Here is a 23357-nt window from a genome sequence, read left to right as displayed (position 1 = left end):
TCCTTTGCCCTAAAGCTTGTTTGCTCCCTTATTTTTTATAAAAGGGAATGCAGGGCTTTGAGACGGGGTTTAGAATGTTTGGTCCCTTATGTGTTCCAAATTTCTATTTCCAAAAAGCAAAGTCTAGGTGAAACAAAAGGATTGTAAGAGGTCATTTTATAGAGTAAAAAATAGAAAAGAGTGTTGTGTCTATGATTTTTGCACGCTATTGAAGGAGTTATGTATGCATTGTATTCTTATAGAGACAACAAAATTAATGATTAAATATATTATTCAAACCCATTTCTCTCCAATGTATTGTTATATCATGTTTTGAATGTGTATTATCAAGGATTTTATCATTCATTTCACTATTGTAGTGTATATAACATTTTGTTCATGCTTTGGTCTAATAGGTCAATTAAATGCTTGAATAAGATTGCAGAATGATAGAGGTCTTTACAGGGATTTCGATAAGTAGTTTTGGGTGGGAATTACAAATATGATATATTGTAAGGCAATATCATCTTTGATTTTATGCTGTAAGATAAATTCTATTATAAATACAATCAAATCCAATATGAATTCATGTACCCAATGGACTAAGGCACTGATCATAGTTAAGTGAATTCCTGGGTGTTTATCTACTATTTTAAATCACCATTGGCTTGCTATAACTTATTGAACATCAAAATACTTTCATTTTATATGAACATTATCATATGTATTAGTTATCTCATGCTCGAAACGTGTTGAGGATCACTGAGGAATTAGCCATTCCTAAGCATTCTTCCTTATTGTTAAATCATAATATGAGATTATCTTCTTTATTTCATGAATGATTTGTGAGTGTGGTGTAAAATCATAAATAAGCATGGGGATCACCCTCCCTGGTTTTGCAGAGCCTAAAGCATAGAAGGATATAGCATCCTTGTCATTGTTGGTCCAAGTCTGAAGAATATTAAATAGTTGGAAGTGGTTTTCCATAGGTATTATCAGGAGAAAACAACTTGGTCTCTACCTTTGAGTTAGTGTAAACCCTTTTTTGGGCACCAACACAAATCACAGTCATGCGTACCTCAATCAACTCTAGGTAGCAATTTTGAACCTTAAGTTTTGAGCGTACTGAATAAAATAAGGAGTCTAAACCAAGAGAAGGATAGAGTCTTTGGTAGAGTGTCTAAAGTGAGAAGTCTTATTACTACCTGGATAGATTCTTTGATGAGTAGCATGAAGGATGCTAAGGATGCACTAGATAAGCACGTTCCAATAGATAGACATGGAGCAAAACTACATGCCTACCTTTTTAGAAAAATGATAAGCATTTTGGAGAGCTTAAAGAAGGCATGGGATAATCATTTTATATCTCATAGAACATTTTTTGTAGATATCTTCAAGTTTTTGTGAGCAGTTATACATACCCTTGTAAATCAATTTTGGCAGATCATTTATCTTTGGCATTCTTGTCAAACAAGGAGAGAGTAGAGTGAAAAATGGAGTAAATTCTTAGAGGGAGCTTGTATATTATTTGAGAATTTGAAACTTTTCAATCTTAAGTGTACAATTCATTTTTCACAGTGTTTCCATCAATGCCAAAGGGGGAGATTGTTGGCAAGAGACATTGTTCCAGTGGAGATTAGTGCATGATAGATGTTTAGGGGTTGTCATTGATGGAAACTCAGTCTACATATCACATCCGGTGTATATAGAATTGGTTTACCAAAAGTCATTTTGTTCATAAGGCATAAGTCTAGAAGGTGGAAACCAATAATTGGTAGAGCTTGAGATCTATTGGAAACCAATAACACTGAGAGGGGGGGGTGAATCAGTGTTATACCGGAATAGTAGATTTTATCCTTAACAAAACATTCATACACCAACCAGTACCAGTATAAACAGAATTGAAAGAAGCAAATCAACCAATAAGCCAAACACATAAATGAGAATCATAACACAAATTTATACATGGAAAACCTCAAAGAGGAAAAACCACGGTGCGATTTGTGACCCACAATATCAATCCACTAGCCATATGAAGAGCTATTACAATATATGATGGGCCTGCACTTGCAGGAAGGCTTATAGTCTAGAGCACACTGCTCAATCACAATAGGAGCCTCACTGACTACATAAAATTCCAGACAACAATTCAGAGAAGTGTGAACTACTAAGATAGCATCTTCTATGCTAGAATATAGTTCTGGTTTAAGTTCTATCTGTTCCAATTAGAAACCCTAAACCCCTTTATTAGAATAACCCTTACAATAAACTCCTCACATACATAATCTCTCTTGAATAATTTTGCGCTATATTACATTCGCATACTGATCCATTCCATACATACATAATGATCTAATCAAACTGACTTATATACCCTATGCAACTTTATGCCTTATGTCGTCTTACAAAGATATATATAATATCAGATTACATGTTAGCTAGATATCATAAATGTATAAACATTAAGACAATATGCCAATAACAGATCCAAGATGTGTTAGTCTCCAATACCGATAACCTTTACTATACCATGTTGGCCTGCATTGTTGGTGACCAAAGAAAACTTCTGACCTATCGGTGCTAGTGTAGAATCTGTGAAGTACCTGGCGGTACACCATAGAATCAAAACATGAAGCCGGAACACAAAATCATGTTGCCATCAATGACAACATAGTGAAACCAACCAATAGATTGTCAATTGCCAACAAGATCATGGTGCACATCTTGATTTATGTGATGTATTTTTGGTTGCAGTGATCAAGGAAGTTGATTCAAGGTTTGAGATAGATTACTTCATGATCCTGATATCCAGTGCTGAATTGTGTGCAAGTTTAGAGCTCCAATATCTGGTAATTCAGTTAGGGCAGAGCTATTTTTGTGTAACGTGTGTTGTGGATTTGTTAGGCTAATGTCGGTCATTAGTTTCATGTTTGAGATATTTAGACCAACTTATGTGAAGCATTTTTTTATCTTGTTTTGGTCCACCTTCGGATTTGTTATTAGATTGAGACGACTTGTTGAAACATGTTTCATGTTGTGTGTTATGCGGTTTTTGGAAGCTGACTTAGTCAATGATTCTTTTTTATGGTGCGGATATATAAGATTGATTTGGTTGATCATTTTGAAGTGTGTGATGAGAAAATAAAGTTTGGTGAAGATTTTGTTGCTCCAGTATGGGATAGAGTAGAAGAATACAACAAAATATCAAATCAGTTGCATAAGACAATATGAGCCTAACCGGAGCTATATTTTGGCATAGATAGATTCTATACTTCATTTCACTAATCATTCTAATCATTTTGTAAAATCTTGTAAGGAAGTGAGGCTTCCTCCCAGTTGTATCCCTTTTGTAATTGAGCAGTGAGCTCTAGGAAGTGTGCCTGAATGCAAGTGCATTCCTCTTTTTGTAATATTGTTCTACTACTGGCCATAGTATAATTATATTGTGGGCACTCAATCCTACCATGTTTTTTCCCTTTTTGGGTTTCCACGTAAAATTTTTGGTGTTATGGTTGTGTGGTTGCTTATTTTAAGTTCTTGCATTTTATTACTTTCTTATGCATTTGGTGGTTTAAGAATCAGCTTGACAAGTTTGCAAATTATAAAAAATTGATTCACCCCCCTTCTTAGTGTTCATTGATTCCAACATTCATTTAGTTGAATTATTATTCTCATTGCAATATCATTTCAATTTATATTTTCATTTAGTTTCATAATTATTTTTATTGCATGTAATAAAAGCATAAGAACCATCCATATGCATTACATACATCAATACAAATAGTGGATACATCATTACATTTTATATCATATACCATCATACATCTACATTCCATAATAAAACTTGCATACACCAGAAGTTAGGCATAATCATAACACAATCACACAAATCACATAAGTTTCATCCATCCTAAATCCAAAGCATGTTAGCATCATAATCATAAGCATACAAATCATATAGGCAATACACATCATGCATCACAAATATGCTATAATATGTGCATCATCATAATAATCGAATCACAACCATCATCCATCAAATTTCTATAATTAAAGTCCATAAAGAGTCCTTAATAAAGTACATAAACATATCGTTACCAAAAAATTGCATATCACCTCATATATATATCAAAAAATCATAATGTGTCAAACTATAGTACAATGATATACCCTGTAGCATCAAAATGTCACACATACACATGGGAGGACTATAATAGCTCTCCCTCTCTCTTGAACCTCCTAAAGGCCCTAATAGTGGTAGTCGTGGTTCTCTCATCCCTATAGATCCACCTGATTGTTGGATTTATTCTCGATGTGACCTCATAGTATCTGTATAAGAGGGAGCTCTATGTTCCCCTAGTATCGTCTGATGATACAGGTCTCTGTAATACTAAACCTCTTGTGCTAATATATCTAAATTCTACTAAGAGCCTATAATATTTGTAAATACTTGGACCAGACCCCCAAGTACCAACAACTATCATGCTATATCCCTATCTCCTCGAAGTCTGATTGAATCCACCTCAACCCTGATCAATCTCTGTCGAAGAGTATCAAGCTCCCCGTCCATCATCTACATCTCCTCCATGATTTGACCAATGGCTCCCCAACTCCAGACAACCTCTAATAGCTCTAAGGTCGTATTAGCCTTTGTCCTCAAACTATCTCACTCAAAGATAGCTATCTCTAGATCCTGCCGCATAGAATTTCCCTCTAACCTCATCCGATCTACCTCCTCTTGCAAGCTATTATCTCTAGCCCTCTCCTAATCAACCCTCTGCCTCTTTGTGGCCACCAGGTCCTCTAGACTTTGTTCCCTAGCATCATTTTATTTAATATCATTTAAATTAGTATCATTTCATTTTAATTTCATATCATTTAAAACCACATCATTCCATTTAGTGTCATTAAACATTTAATTGCATTAATATCAAAGCATTTAATATCATATAATTTAGATGCACATCATTAGTACATTTTAGCACATTATCAAATCATTTCTCATTTCTCATCATCCAAAGCATTAAAAAACATCTCCATATACATAGATATGTATATGTGCTATATCCCTCTCTCCTTGGAGTCTGACTGACCCCGCCTCAACCCTGCTCAATCTCTCTCAAAGAGTATCAAGCTCCTCATCCATCCTCTACATCTCATCCTTGATTTGACCAATGGCTTTCTAACTAAAGACAACCTCTAAAATCTCTAAAGTTGTATCAGCCTCTGTCCTCAAACTATCTTGCTCAGAGATAGCCGTCTCTAGATCTCGCTGCAGAGAATCGCCCTCTAACCTCATTTTATCTACCTCCTCTTGCAATATATTATCTCTATCCCTCTCCTAATCCACCCTCTTCCTCTTTGTGGCCAGTAGGTCCTCTAGACTCTATTCCCTAGCATCACTTTATTTAATATCATTTAAATTAGTATCATTTCATTTTACATTAGTATCATTTAAAACCATATCATTGCATTTAGAGTCATTAAACATTTAATTGCATTAATATCATATTATTTAGATACACATAATTAGTACATTTTAGCACATTATCAAAGCATTTATCATTTCTCATCATCTGAAGCATTCAAAAACATCTTTAAAAGTATCATCATATCAAAATCACATGTGCATATCATATCATCTAAAATCATGCATTGCATCACATAAGCATGATAAAACATTCATTTATTACATATACATATCATAGCACATATCCATATGCATTGCAAATGTCTGCATTCAAGAAAATTATTACATATGCATATATCACCTTCAAAACATATAGATCACATCATCATAGAATCATATCATCACATACATCACATAGATATCATCTGCATCATAAACAACAACATCTAGATCATCAAAGTAAATGAATCCATAACATGTATAAGCATATCTAGCATCATATCATCATGCATGTGTGACCCATGTCGATCCAAAAGAAAATTATTGATACATGTCAAATTGAATCAATAGAAGGAATAACTATTGGCATTATACACACATATGATAATAGTTGATGTTGTCATTGATGGCAACCAACTAGTAATATGGTTCATAGGTTATATTGGTAACAGACATCATCTACCGGCATCGACAGGCACTACAAGGTTATTCACCGACATCGACAGGCAATGCAAGGTTATTCACTGGCATCCAGTCTACACTGACAGTAGATCACACCGACACTCTAAGATGACATGGGAATAATATTATTTGTATAGCTGACATGTGATGTATTGGAAAGACTCATATATGTATCAGATCTTGTAGGTCATTTTGCAAGTAAGAAAGGATATGTAATTATGTAATGAATGTAAGCAGTATATGAGAGAGAATAACTATAAATGCATTATGATGTAATTATTTTATGAGAAAACAAGAGAAGAGAAAAGCGAAGCAGGGTTTATGGCAGAGGTATCTGACAGAGCTTAAACTGGTACTAAATCCAGCATTAGAGATGCTATTTTGAGCAGTACATTATCATTGGATTTAACTATCCAATTGTAGTAAGTGGGACTCCACTTTTGTATTGAGAAGTGAGCTCTAGGTTGTTGGTCTTTTTGCATGTGCATGCCCCTATTGTATAAGTAATATTTATTCATATTGGCCAATGAGTAAATATTGTGGGTCACAAATCCCACTAAGGTTTTTTGCCTACCAAGTTTACTCACCAAAAATATTTGTGTTATGGTCTACATTGATGGTTATACTTTTATTTCTCTTTATTGAATTATTACTTGTTTACTAGTATATTAATTTGGGTTATAAATTTGCAAACAAGTTTAAATCTTTTGTTTACTGGTTAGACACTAATTCAACCCCCCCTCTCAGTGTCTTTGGGATTGATAAAGTATCTAACAATAACTATCCAAAGTCCCTGGATATCATATCAATAATAAGAAGTACATCACAAGGAAATAAAATTAATTATAGTTATACATGCAATAGGTTTGGACACATTTCTAATCAGTGCAGATCAAGAGGAAATAAAATGAATTATAGATTTGGACAAGGAAATATTGTGTGCTACAATTGCAACAAATCCTATCACATTGCAAGATTTTGCAGAAGCAAGAATGTGAATAGGAATGGTTCAGCAAACAAGAACAAGAATGTGTACAAAGATGATAAAAGAAAAGAGAAAGTGGATGGGATGAGGAATCAAATGAAGAAGACATGGTTAAATAAGAGTGAGACTGATGCAAGGAATGGGTCCGCACCTAAATATGGATCTGTAAATTCCTTTGGAAATTGAGTTAAGGCCTTTGGCCTAGGGGGAGTTTTCAGGAAAATCCTATTTCCCCCTACTAGTAGTTGGTACTTGAATTTGGAAGGTTGATAGGAGTTGTATTAGGGTACTGCAAATAATTTGGGATTATTTATGAAAGAATTTGAGAAATATTGAAGATCCATAGATGAATTTTAGTGTAGCCTAAGAAATCAAAGTATCCAAAAGGTTTAGGGCAAACACATTTATTATAACAAAAAGTTAGACACATGAATGAAAAAAGAAACTTAACTCTCTTATTTGTCACTTTGCATTTGAGAGAAAAGAGGTTGAGATTGCCCTCCAAGAAGATTTCCAAGAGATCGAAGTGTGGAGAATATTTATGTGTGAAACCCTAATCTGATGAAAAAGGCATTTGTCTGCAAAACTCTTCAAATTGAAAATTTAGAAATGGCTACTCCATTGGTTATTGATATTACTAAAAGATCTCACCCCTAGATCAAGAAACATCTATTTAAATCAATAGAAGTAGATCTACTAGGTGTTTTTTCCTTAATTCCATATGGTGTTCTTCATGTCGAAGACATTAGGGTTTATATTCATGCTAATCTTGAGAATCTAGGGATCTCACATCTATTCAATCTCTACTCTAAGTAGCTATTAGGTGAAGATTCTAGGCTCAAACCCGAATTCAAAATGTTGGAGGAGAATAATTTTGTGTAGTTTTCCAAATTCTCACTATTCGATGAAAATTAATGGGTCCAATATGAGCTAAGAAGGATTCATGATGAGTTCATGTGGTTGAGCAAGCCATTTATGATCACAAAGGATGTAATTAGAATTGTAATTGGCTTATGCTCATCTGGTGATTTGCCTACATTGAAATCCATGAAGAATCAACTCATCATTGATACAACTAGATCAAGATTTGATAAAAGGGAAATCACAATCAATGACATACTTAATTATGATGTGAAATTTTCTTCAATCATGATTGGCTACAAAATCTACCACTCTAGCCAAGAGAATTCAGTATCCGATATTGCAATATATGTAGCCTATGATATGATATAAGAAAATAATGAATATGACCTATGTGAGTTTCTATGAAGTGAGCTGATGAAGAATTTGACCAAGATAAAGAAAAATAATAAGAACACATTCAAGTATGGTACTTTGATCCTATGCCTATTTTTCTATTTCATGAATGAGGTTCTGGGAGCTGGTCATGTTCAATGGGAAAGTGACAAACTAGTAGTAGTTCAAATTAGAGAACTCCTGTACAACACTGGTGATAGTAAGACCAAGAAAGCTGCACTTTGGGGATATTTCAAGAACTTTTAAATTTTGGTGCAAGATAGGGAAAGGATCCCTAAATTGATTGTTGAAAAGTATAAAGATACAATATGCTTCATTATTGATACTGATCAATGCTTGATAGAAGAAGTAGATCCTAGGTCTGTATGGATCATGCCCATGGGGTATGAAGTAGATGTTCAAATTCTAGACATGTATGCATAACATCTCTTGAGAAAGCCTATTGATACCTCTCAAGAGATATTTGGCATATTTGTAGAGAAGGATTTACTATTGCACTTCAAGTTAAGAAGCTTCAGATAGTCTAGAAGGTGAGAAAAGAAGTAGAGGAGTATGCAGAAAGTATTGGGATTACAAAAGAAGCAGTCCATAAAGCTAGGAAAAGAACTTAGCAAGCTACAAAGGAGAGGCCAGTCAAGGTTGAACTAACTGGTCTGGAAGCCTCTATCCCCAAGACTAGACATACTAGATGTTAGCAGCAATCAAGAAGGAAGACTAAGAGGGAGTGGGGGCTGAATCAGTCTTCACTAGAAATCATATAATCAACAACCAAAACATAGACTAATAAATTTTAGCAACTAAAAGATAAGTAAATGAACAACACAAAACACAAATCCAATATTTTTGACATGGAAAAATTGGTCAAGGGAAAATCCACGGTGGGAACCTACCCACAATAAGATGATACTCTGCAGTAGTATGTGAAAATATTACAATGGGGAATGCACATACATTCAGGCACACTTCCTAGAGGTCACTGCTCAAAAGATATATACCTAAAAGGCTACAACCCTTAGGGAAGTCTCAGTGACTTACAAAATGAATCGGTCTATAATCCATAAGAAATAAATTGCAGTAGAAGCATCTACATATGCCAGATGATAGTCTCAGTTAAGCACAGTTGTTTGCCCTGCAACACCGATCTCACCACAACACTTCACCTAATGATATATCTCATGTTCATACATACAACTCTCTCTAATAGTGTAGACATAACACCAATACTTAAATTACATAAGTATATCACCTATATATACAAATCATCAACCTTGATAGCAAGGTCAGCTAAACCCTCAACCCTCAACTCATAAATACAAAAAATATATTACACGATACAAAGATTGACCACCAGACCAATATTATGATTTACATTACATATCATGGACCTAATTCAAATTCCCAAATGATCATATCCATTGGAAATCACGCCAAGATAAACCGCTACATGCTACACCACCAAAAATACCGCATAACACACAAATCATCACCGGTTGATAGAAATCACCAAAAATTGCACAATGATCAATGCAGATCACCAAAACAAATATGACATGATTAGGAAAAACCAAAAAAAATGTTATAATAATTCAAAATAGTTGCACCAACTCCACCTTTCAAATCTTCATCGATCAACGTCTCAAAGCTTAAGAACACAACCAAACAACAACTATCATGAAGAAAGACAACTTGCGGGTCACCAAATCATGAACCATCTAAAATGAAGATACAAAAGATCATCCCAAACAACATCCCAAAGGCTTAGTACAAGATCTAATCATTCCTGAATACCGACAGGAACACTAACAGGAACACTAGGAGCTGATAACCAAAGAACAACATACCTGATCAAAAAATCTTCCCAAACTCACTGGAATAACCCACAAGAATATGTTGACATCAATGAAAACTACATATCCAAATTCAACAACCAAATCTAACAGACTAAAACAATCTCCCCAACAATCTCAACAACTCAACAATCTCCCTCTTTGGCATTGATGACAACGTATGAATGTGAAAAATGGTCAATGCAAAGAAAGAAGATATCACTAGCAGACTCCACCTAAGATCAAGATAGATAATGCAATTTTTCACATAATCTCTCCCCATTTGACAACAACGCCAAAGTTCCCCAAAAATAGAAAACCAAACAAACTCTCTCCCTTTGAATATAAAAAACAGATATCTCTCCTCCAAAACACAGAAACATGAATCTGTCACAACCAAATCAACATAATACTCTATTAGAGGAGCAACATCAACACATCAATCTTGATAAAAAAGAATATGGTTTTGAAATCCACTGGATTGATGCAATTCAATGCATCTAGTTCTCATTAGGAGGGGTGGTTACCGCTAGCTTATTTCTCAAATAGACATATGTATCTGCAGGAAAAGGCTTAGTGAAAATATCAGCAATTTGTTCCTTTGTGGATACATATTCCAGCTTCACCTTTTGTTCACTAACCTACTCTTTCAAGTAATTATATTTGATTGATATATTCTTAGTCTTTGAATGTTGTACTAGATTCTTTGACATATTTATAGCACTAGAATTATCACAGTATATAGTAGTAGGCTCATCATAAATAATTTTGATATTTCAACATTTGCTTCATCCAAACTATCTGAGTGCAATTACTAGCAACAACAATTTACTCAGCTTCAATAGTAGACAAATATACCGAGTCTTGTTTCTTGTTAGCCCATGAAACCAACATTTTACCCAAAAAGAATGCTCCAACGATAGTACTCTTCCGGTCATCTACATCACCTGCCCAATCTACATCAGTGTAATCGCATAATATGAAATCATCTTTCTTAGGATAACATAAACCAAAATTCACAGTTCCCTTAAGATATCTGAATATTCTTTTAACAACAGAAACATGACTTTTCTTTCAGATCAGCTTGATATCTAGTAGCCATACATACATCATGCATAATGTTAGGCCTAGCCTGAGTAAGATATAATAGTCCACCAACCATATATCTATGCAAACTCTGATTAGCTCTAGGAGATTCATCATTTTTAGACAGTTTACAACTAGTTACCATAGGAGTTCGGACTGGTTTGGAATCATCTAGTCCAAACTTCTTCAACAATTCCTTCACATACTTAGTTTGAGATTTAAAGATACCATTTTCTGTCTATGCAATTTGCAAACCTAAGATCTCACCAATCATAGACATTTCAAATTCCTTTTGCATATCACTACAAAACTTCATACTCATATCATCATCACCACCAAAAATAATGTCATCAACAAAGACTTCAACAATCAAAATGTTACCATTTTCAATTTAAAAGTACAAATTACTATTAGCAGCACCTATAGTGAATCCTAATTTCAACAAGTACTTATCTAATCTTACACACCATTCTCTAGGAGCTTGTTTTAATCCATAAAGAACTTTCTTCAACTTGCATACCATATCACTATCATCCAATGGTGAAAATCCATCAAGTTGTTCAATGTAGACTTCTTCTTCTAGATCACCATTCAAAAATCCAGATTTTACATCCATCTGATATACCTTGAAATCTTTATAAGAAGCATAGGCAAGTAACAACCTAACAACTTCAACTCTGGCAATTGGATAAAAAATTTCTTCATAATCAATTCCTTCTTGTTGTGAATACCCTTTGTAGACCAGTCAAGCTTTATTTCTGACTACTTCACTAGCTTCATTCAATTTGTTCCTAAAAACCCATTTAGTACCAATAACATTTTTATCCTTAGGTCTAGGCACAAGTTCCCAAGTATTATTCTTTTCAATCTGATCTAATTATTCTTCCATGATCCTTATCCAATTCTCATCTTTACAAGCTTCAACAACATCTTTAGGTCTTTGGATATCAAAGATACCTCTTCTATATCTAACCTTCTTCTAGTCATCACACCTTTATTCTTATCACCAATAATCTGATTCTCAGAGTAATTTAATATAACATACCTCAGATTCTTCTGATTATTAGATTGCTACAAATCATCACCAACAGCAACAACATCCAGATTAAAAGTCTCTGTCTCTACCAAATCATTTTTCTTAGGTCCTTTAGGCTTAATAGGAGCTAAACCAACATGCTGACCTTCATCATAAGCTTTCAAGGTTCTCTTGTTATAGCACCAGTAGGCTTTACTCATTGTGGAATATCCCAAAAAGATACCTTCATCACTTCTAGCATCAAACTTTCTAATATCCTTATCTCTCTTGATATAACATTTGCTACCAAAAACTTTGAAATATTTCATAGTAGGAACATGACCAAACCAAAGCTAATAAGGGGTCTTACCGGTATCACCTTTGATATGAACTCTATTAAATGTGTATACTTTAGTGCTAATGGCTTCTCTACAGTAGATCTTTAGAACATTTCCTTCAATCAACATAGTCCTTGTAGCATCCAAAATAGTACAGTTCTTCCTTTCAACAACTCCATTCTCTTGTGGGGTTCAAGGAGTAGAAAGTTGTCTTCTGATTCCATGCATCTTACAAAAAGAATTGAACTCATTAGAACAAAATTATCCACCTCTATCAAATCTCGAACACTTCAGCTTCAATCCAGACTCTTTTTCAACTTTAGCTTTGAATATCTTGAATTTATCAAATGCTTCTGATTTCTCCTTCAAAAAGACAACCCACATCATCCTCGAATAATCATTAATTAGCAGCATAAAGTATCTATCTCCCTGCACAATTCTAACATTTGTAAGTCCACATAGGTCAGTATGCACAAGATCTAGCAATCCATCTGATGTATACCATTTGTTCTTGAAATAAATTCTTGTTTTCTTACCCAATTGACATTCCTTACATACTGGATTAACAAGTTTAACAATATTAGGTAGATCTCTAACAACATGTGTAGAACTAATCTTGATCAATGAATCAAAGTTTACATGACATGTTCTTCTATGCCATAACCAACTCTCATATATCTTAGCAATCAAACAAATTTTCTGACTAGCATTCAAATGAAAAATGTTACCTTCAGTCTTAGTCCCAGATGCAATCTCTATACCAAAGGCATTCAATATTTTGCATTTACCATCCTTGAATTGTAGATCATAACCCTTGTCAACCATCTATCCAACACTCAAAAGATTATGCTTCAAACCTTCAACATACAAGACATCATCAGTTTTATGCTTACCATCAAAAGAAATAAAACCTCTCCCATGGATTACACAAGCTTTTTCATCTCCAAATTTGACTATTCCACCATCATACTTTTCCATACTTACAAATTTTCTTTTATCACCAGTCATATGCTTTGAACAACCACTGTCAATCACCCATACACTCTTTTCTTCAACTTTTTCTGCCAAAGCCTTTTCTTCAATAGAACAGCTAGTGGAATTAATAGTCACAAGTCCACCTTCCTTAATGGAAATAAACAAAACTTCATCTCTTTCTAATTCTTCATCTGTAACACCTTCAACTGCAACATAATAACAGTTCTTCTGGTTCCTAAACTTCTTGTTAGACTTGTAAGGCTTATCATACTTCTCATGCTTCTTATATCCATAATTCCTATCATACCTAGCCATTGTCTCTAGACATCTAGAAGAAAAATGTCCTATCTTATTGCAAGTAAAACATTTCAAAGGCAACATTCCATCATAATTATTGGCACCTTTAGGCAATCTCTGGGCAATAAATGCTTCAAGCTCATCAAGCTCTCTCTCTTTCTCTTCAATATCTCTTCTTTCTCTTTCATGCCTAGATATCCTGCACTCATCAAGATCATACTTTTTCTTACCAGAAATAGATACTAATTCTCTAAATGTTGTCTCAGACTTTCCATGTGATTCTCCAAATTCACTCAGCTCAAATGCAACAGGTTTTCCAACCAACATATCTCTTGTTACTATAGTTACAATTTGGATCTCATCTATAGCAACAACCTTGTGTTTGTAAGAAGGAGGCAAATATCTCAACACCTTAGCAACAATCTCATCTTCCTCAATCTTACCACTGACACATCTGATACCAAGGACAAGCTCATTCACCTTAGTCATGTATGAATGTATGTTCTCATCATCTCCCATCTTCAATGTCTCATAATTTCGTTTGAAGCTCTGCAACTTAGCAACTTTCACTTGACTATCACCTTCATACAACATCTCAAGCTTCACCCAGATCTCATGTGTGGTCTAAAGTTCCATTACATTTTTTTGGCAATTGACACTCATCTGGTTTAGTTGTGTTGTCATTGATGGCAACACACATTATTTTGGGCTGGACACTTAACCTGTACTCACCAGTATTCATGATTTGGCAACCAACATTCAAGTCAACCTATAGACAAGGGAAACTAACAAACAAGGAACTAGTATATGAGGCCAACATAGGAGATTCATCTGGCAGGTCTACATGGTAAAAATCAACGACATCGGTCACAAAGTTTAATGTATTTATTTTTGTCTAGGCCAACATGTAAATAAATTGTAATATCATTGTAAGCCGACATAAGGAATTCATGTTTATATTTGGGAAAGGTATTTAAGTCAGTCTAGTTAGGTTATTATGGAGATGTATACATAGAGAAGGCATATATAGTGTTGTGATATTGTGCGAACAATGTTGATCGACTAAATGCAAATATAATATTCTATAGTTGGTCTTGGTTATTGGTTTAGAGGTTTGGGATGCGAAGTAATTTACTAGTAAAGGAAGACACGATGAAAACCGGTATAGATAGTGCTTGAACTGGGACTCATCCGGCATAGCAGATGCATTCTCTGAGTTCATAATTTTGTTTGTAAACTAGTATTTGGTGTTTGTAGTCACTGAGGCTCCTTTTGTTATGAGTAGTGCACTCTAGGATTTTGGCCTTCCTGCATGTCCAGGCCCCTATTATAATATCTATTCATTTGGCTAGTGGATAGACATTGTGGGTCACCAAACCCACCATGGTTTTTCCTCTTTGAGGTTTTCCATGTATAAATCTCTTTGTTATAGTGTATGTTCTTGTGGTGGCACCATTTCTACTTACTGTTATATTCTTTTATGGCTACCAGTTATTGAATTACTTTGTTAATAAGGTTAAAATTAATTTCACTAGTAGAACATTGATTCACCCCCCCCTCTCAGTGTTCTTGGATTCCAACAATTGGTATCAAATCTTGGTACCTTGGAGTAAGTCTAACAACTTAAGGAAGATCCTGAATCTAGAATCCATGGAGATGAGTTTGGAGAAATAACTTGAAGTAGCACTTAAATATTATGATGTTGAAAGGATTATGAACTTGAAGTTGCAAGATGAGTTGAACTCTGCAAAGGAATTCATCTATTCCTACAAGATAGGCTATCATCTGCTCAAGCTAGAAGAAAGGAACTCTTACAAAATCAGGATGATGAAGAAAATAATGCCCTTAAAGAACAATGTCAGAAGCTGAGTTAGGAGAATATTGTCATGAAGAATGAAATGTATGTTCTTGTGGTGGCAGCATTTCTACTTACTATTATATTCTTTTATGGTTACTAGTTATTGAATTACATTTTTAATAAGGTTAAAATTAATTTCACTGGTAGAACATTGATTCACTCCCCCCTCTTAGTGTTCTTGGATTCCAACAATTGGTATCAAAGCCTGGTACCTTGGAGTAAGTCTAACAACTTAAGGAAGATCCTGAATCCAAAATCCATGGAGATGAGTTTGGAGAAATAACTTGAAGTAGCACTTGAATATTATGATGTTGAAAGGATGATGAACTTGAAGTTGCAAGATGAGTTGAACTCTGCAAAGGAATTCATTCTTATCCTACAAGAGAGGCTATCATTTGCTCAAGCTAGATGAAAGGAACTCTTACAAAATCAAGATGATGAAGAAAATAATGCCCTTAAAGAACAATGTCAAAAGTTGAGTTAGGAGAATATTGTCATGAAGAAGGAGGATATTGACGACCGAAAGAAGAATGCATAAAATCTTGGAAAATCTCTGAAAGATAAATCTGAGGAATGCATTAGGCTAGCACATGAGAATGATATGTTGAGAACTAAGCTGGTGCAAACCCAGAATAATGAGAAAGAGTTGGAAAGATTGATAACAATCCTAAGGGGAGATCAGAATACTGCAAATGAATATAAAGACAAGTTTAAGGACAGTTCTACAAAGCTTGATGAGCTATTGAAGGGTCAAAGGCACAAAGGAGACACTAAAGGTCTTGGATTTGAGCATGGAGAAAGCTCCAGTATTGCAATTGAAGTTGAAGAAATTGAGCAGATGGAGAACCCACCTATCAACCGGAACCAGAAATCACCAGTAAGGCAACCCAATGCACATAAATTCAATGGTAGATGTTTTGTTTGCAATAAATCTGGTCATATGGCAAGACATTGCAAAAATAGAGAAAATCGGGACAATAATGCAGTTCCTGGTCAGTGTTCAAATTGTAAGAAATATGGTCATAAGATAAAAGATTGTAAAATGAATGTGAAATGTCATGCATATGGAAATTTTGGACATATGGCTAATCAATGCAAGTCAAGGAATGATCAAGGATATAGTAAAGCAATTCAAAAAAATATTGTCACTTTCTATACATGCAACAAAATAGGACATATTGCTAAATTCTACAGAAGCAAGAACCATCTGGTAGGAAATGATGAGAAAGGAAAATAGAAGGTTGATGATATCCAAAAGGAGCATGAGAGGAAATGGGTTAGGAAATCTGATGATCAACCGATAGAGACAAACAACCCAATTACTCAACCAACAGAGTAGAATATTCCTGCACCGGCAAGAAACTCATCTAGTAACTAAGGTATTAGCCTTAGGGGGAGGAAAATTAATGATAGATCTTGCATTACCCTTGGTAATGGTCTGAAAGCTTATTTTAGATCTTGGAGAAGTCGGTTTGAAGGTTTACTGGTACTAAGCTTATGTATTTTGAATCTGATATGATAAGTCAACATGCATTTATGTCAATGTGAAATTAGGGTTTTCGCATAATAAGAGGGAAATGCTGGTTCATTTCTAATCACATAGCATTCAGAGTGAACTAGAGTGAGTTCAAGGTGATTCAAGACAATAAAGAGCATTCTCAACTAAATTTCAGTGCATTTAGAGTAGATTTTCAAGAGCTTTCATCGGTAAAGGTTGTGAGGTATTTTATTAGTTTCCAAGCTATCTTTTGTTTGCAATTGCTTCTGGATCAGCCCCCACTTCAGTAGGTTTGGATACCCCTATTGTTGTTGATATCAAGGATTGTCCATGCCTAATTTTTAAGAAATGCCCTCAAATTGTGAAGGTCGATGATTCAGTCAGTTCATTTTCTAGGGTTCCAAACAGAGTTCTGTATATTAAAGATGTTCATTCATATATCCATTACACTCTGGAGGATTTAGGTTCTGCTGAAATCAAAACAATGTACATGACAAATTTGCTGGATAGGAAGGGATCAATGAAACCAAAATTCCAAATTCTGAAGGATCAAGGTTTCACAAACATTTTAGAGATGCCTGAATTTGAAGATGAAATAATCTAGTATGTGCTGAGCTGCATCCACGGGGAATTCATGTGGCTAGACTGACCTTACAAAATCACCAAGGAGGCAATTCATGCAATCACCGGTTTACCCCAAACTTGTCAGACTCGTAGAAAGAAGAAAATATCTAACAATGAGGTGGAGAACTTAATTGGTGCAACTTTTGATAACTGATCAATGAGGATAAGCACAATCAAAGACAAAGTTGTTCAATTTTCAAGCATGATCATTGGTTACAAGGTAATCCAATCAAACCAATTGAACTCTATTTCCAGTTCATGCATTTACTATGCTCATCAGATGGTCAAAGAAAATGATAGGTATCATCTCTATCAATGGATGTGTGAAGAACTTATTTCAAACCTAGGGAAGATTAAGGGTAAGAAGAAAGGTGTTTTCTAGTATGGCAACCTTGTTGTTTTCTTGATGTTTTTCTTTTTGAATGAGTTATTGGGATTTGGTAAAACACAATGGGCATTTGATATGCTAGTAGGGAAACAAATAAAATATTCTATAAGTGGCTTGGGATAGGACAAGGAGAGAGACTCTATTTAATGGGGCTATTTCAAATCTTTTCAGAACAATGAAGAAGAGAGAGAGAGTGCCTAAGATATTGTTGATAAGTACTCTAGAGAAATCTTCTTTATGGTTAAGAAGGATGAAAAATTGATGGAAGCAGTGCATCCATGAAAGATGTAGATCACTGAGATGGGTTATGATGTTGATGTTGGGATCTTGGACTTATATGCCAAGACTCTTATTAATGCCCTAGTTGATGAAGCCAAGAAAACCTTTAGGACAACAAAGAAAAAGGAATCCAAAGTTCAGATAGGTTTTAGCAGGAAGAAGAGGGAAGGAAAATTCAGTAAGGTTGGTGAAGCTATAAAGAAAATGTCCTCTGAAATCAAATAGATCATTGGACTAGTAGAAGGGTCATCTCTGGTAGCAGTTCAGACTCCACCGGCAACAACATCTGGCAAGGGTGTATTGAAGAGGAAGAAACTAGAAACTTATATTGCCCCTATTGAATCCAGTTCTGATACTGATGTTGTTCTCTCAAATATTCCCAACACATACATCAAGATACCAAGGAAGAAGCTTGAGGAAGGAAAGAAACAAAAAGTGAAGGTTACTCCTCTGGCAGTCCTAAATAAAATTTTGAAGGAGAGGAAACCTACAAAGAAGAGGAAACTGGTTAAAGAGTCTACTTCTACTCCCAACAAGAAGAAATTAGATATAGATATGGCTCTCTAATCTAGTAAGAGTATTGAAGTCATTCCTCCTCTCTCAGTTGTTGAATTGATAGATCAAATAATGAAATATGGAATTTTAAGTAATATCCAACATTACTATATATATATGGATGATAAGGAACAAATGGAGATTGAGGAAGTAGTTTTGTTATACTTAGATATATATAAGAAGGAATTACTTGAGATTGAAAATCAAATACTGAGATATTTGTACAATAAGCTAGATGCTAGGAGATTGTCTGAAGTTGAAGAGGATAAAAATATAAAGATGCATAAGTTATTGACTGTTTTTGGTGCAATAACTGATGAGGAGTTGCAATAGTGTCTGGAATATGCAAATAAAAAAAATTTATGGAGTAGACACTAGCATGTGAGTCTAATGATAGGTAGAGTAAATGAAATATTTGAGGAGACCCGCGAGGCATGGGTAAAATTATTTGTAGATAAACCCCGATTTCTTTACTCCACTGGTATTCCCTCCTAAGTCTGGTATTAAAGACACATCATTTGATGGTAAAGGGAAAGGTATATTAAGTTTGGATTCACCGGTTTTGGAATAGAAACTAACAGAGGATATTCCTTCGATAGTATCACCTATACATAAAGTAGAGAAACTGATAGATAACACTAAAGTTGTGCATGATAAGTAGGATACACTAGAATAGAACATTCTAGATGTAAAGGTTATTGATGTAGATACAAAAAATAAATAGGCTAGAGATATTGAACCTCTGACAACAAATGTAAATACATAAGAGGTTAAGGTTGACGAGGTTACTGCACCAAGTGGCAAAGCCACCAGTGCCAGTCAACAGGTTGGAGAGTCTAGTAGTTTATTGTTGGCACTTGGATCATCCAGCCAAGTTGATTTTGGACAAAGGAATATTGAGCAACTAAGAAATTTTGAATTGATGTATGTTGCAACTTAGAAGATAAGGAAGGAACATAAGACAAGCAAGTCATTGAGCAGTCCATTCTGGTTCTACAATAGCTAGTTCTAGGGTACACTAGTCTAGTAGCTATCCCCTCTAGTAAGCTTAAGAGTTTGACTGAACACATTGCAAAAGAGTTTCAAACTCTTCAACAGATATAAGACCGATAGTTAATAGAGAGATACAATGTATCTAGGAAGGTCACTTGTGACAATATGATCATATCAGAGAAGGTGAAGATGACAACAACTAATAAAGATTCATGAGGCTCTTAATCAGTGTAGTTGTATATATAGGTCTTGTACTAACACTGGAAAACTTACAGCTAACCTAGAGGTAAAAATAAAAGAGGCAAAGGCCTGGTTGGAACATCTGGCTAGTAATTTTGATGGTACTCAGTCACTGACCAGTGCTATTGATGGTCAAATTTTGGTTATAGAATCTAAGATATCAGCCTTGGAGAAAGATATGGACAGGTTAATCTGGAGAGCTAGGGAATTGAGAGGATTGGTAAGTCCCTAGTTGAAAACTTTGTGACTTCATAAGCAGGAAATTTTAGAATTGACGAATAAACCCACACTGACAAACCTAACTAAAGAAGAACTTCATGCATACATTCTTAATGGGTTTGTATCTATTTTGGGAACATTAAAAACTAGCTGGGATACTTAGGATTTTTGAATGGTGCTTACCCGAATATATTCAAGTACATCTAGATCCGGTAAACACATTTTAATTTCATTCTTTCATTCATTTTGCCCCAACCTTTTGATGGTATGATGAAAGAACAAGGATCTGGTCAACTACTGAGAGGGGGTGTGAATCAGTAGATAGAAAAACTGATAAAACTTCACCAATCTCAAAATCAACTTCTCAAAGTAAACTTAGAACTATCAGTGCAATATCATTGTCAAGATTAAACTGTCAAGTTAAACGGGTTGTCTATTACAACAGATTAATAGTAAACAACTTGAAACTCACAAACATCCAAATACTTTCATTGACATAAGTAAAACTTCATTTCATATTGTTGTCGGTTATCATCACTTATCAAAGTGAATTAAGTAGTTAAGCAAATCAACCATAATAAAACATAACTACAAAAACATTCACCACTTGACACAATATTTTGACGTGGAAACCCAAATGGGAAAAACCACGGTGAGATGAGACCCACAAGATAACTATCTGAACTCTTCTAAAGTTCGCCCTATTAGAAGCCAAGCCTGTTAAAGCTTTACAAAAAGTCCTATTAAGAGCAGATCATGTTAGAGAGCACTCGGTTAAGGAATTGACTATAATGACTCATTAGAAGCAATACCCTATGAGGAGTAACTTCAGTAGAGGATTTGAAATCCAAGCTAATGGATCACCTAGTTAGAGGATTTGAATAACACCAAGCTTGTTAGAGCTTACCCAATTAAGGGATTTCAATTTGTTGTAATTGTTAGAAAACAATAGGAGTTTGCTGATCTATTTGAATAGCACTCCACTTGGCTTGTTCATATCCTTTTCATTCTCCTATCTACCTTTAATCAAACTGCATATACATCATCCAGTTCAGCAACCACACACTCAACTGAAACTTTGCCAGCTCTAAAACTAAACAGCTCATCAAATTTATAAACAAATCAACTAGGTCAGTAACACAATAAAAACCTAATTCTCTCATAGAGATTACAAACAAGTCGGTTCAAGTATGACCATTGGATTACATAACAATCTCTACACATCATTCAAGAAAGCCTCAATCGCTCCTTGATCACTGCTTCATCGAACTTGGTAACTCATCACGCGCTTTGCATTACATGCAATATACTTGCTCATTCCCTAGACAAAAAATATTACCTCAACATTCCAAAAACACTTTGAAACTCTCTTCATACAATATGCATATGTTTCATAATCATTACCACTCATCATCAGATCATAAACAAATATAACCAATTCACCAAACTTAATCGGTTAAGGTTTATCAAATCAACAGGTAGGGTTTACGGGTTCAACTCTACAATACTTAGCAATACCAGTTCACTCAACAAACTTACCTACCAATTACAAAAAATCATTACAACAATATCATTACCAGCTAATTGACATCAATGACAACATAATAAATCATTAATGCAATTTTCATGCAAATTCCAACACCTTTGTCATTGATGTCAAAGGGGAAGTAGTTGTTGTGAAAGATGATAAGGACATAAGAAGTAATGTATAGCTTAGGGGGAGCAGGGTCAATTTTGGGAGGAACCGAGACATCACTTCAATGATCCATTTTTCACATGAATGTTGCCATCAATGCCAAAGGAGGAGATTTTTTGAAATTGACACTCATCCGGTTTAGTTGTGTTGTCATTGATGGAAACACACATCATTTTGGGTTGGACACTTAACCGGTACTCACTAGTATTCATAATTCGACAACTGACATTCAAGTCATCTGGTAGACAAGGGAAACTGACAAAATAGGAACCGATATATGAGGCTAACATAGGAGATTGATCTAGCAAGTCTACACAGCAACAATCAGCAGCATCAGTCATGAAGTTTAATGTATTTTTTTTTGTCTAGGCCGACATGTAAATAAATTGTAATATCATTGTAAGACAACATAAGGAATTCATGTTTATGTTTGGGAAATGTATTTAAGTCAGTCTAGTTATGTTATTTTGGAGATACATATAGAGAGAAAGAATATATAGTGGTGTGATATTGTGCGAACAATGTTGATCAACTAAATGTGAATATAATATTTTATAGTCAGTATTGGTTATTGGTTTAGAGGTTTTCCATGTATAAATCTATGTGTTATGGTGTATGTTATTGTGGTGATATCATTTCTACTTACTATTATATTCTTTTATGGTTACCGGTTACTAAATTACTTTGTTAATAAGGTTAAAATTGATTTCATCGGTAGAACATTGATTCACACCCATCCTCTCAGTGTTCTTGGATTCCAACACATTTGTCATTTCATAATCATTCAGGGCAAGGAGTAATGCTTCCTTCGCTCTGATATTATATTTAACTTCCTTAACTTCATCAGGAGTGGATTGTCCATTCTAAGGAACAACATAGATATTCTACTAATCTTCCATTAATCTTCTCCAAGACATTTCAAGTGCACCTCCATCTGATTCTTCCACATAGTATAGTTCCTTCCATCAAACCTCAAACTATCCTTCATGAAAAGAATACTTTGAGCTATCATCTCGGATCTCCCTAAGTGATTAAGCTTCTATCAGAGGATCTAACTCTAATACCAATTGTTAGAAGCAATCAAGAAGGAAGGCTGAGAGAGGGGGGGAGGGGGTGAATTAGTCTTCACTAGAAATCAGATAATCAAACACCAAAACA

This window comes from Cryptomeria japonica, chromosome 6 (assembly GCF_030272615.1).
Source record: "Cryptomeria japonica chromosome 6, Sugi_1.0, whole genome shotgun sequence".
NCBI lineage: Eukaryota > Viridiplantae > Streptophyta > Pinopsida > Cupressales > Cupressaceae > Cryptomeria > Cryptomeria japonica.
The sequence above is the reverse complement of the archived record's forward strand: the minus strand, read 5'-3'. Positions refer to the sequence as shown.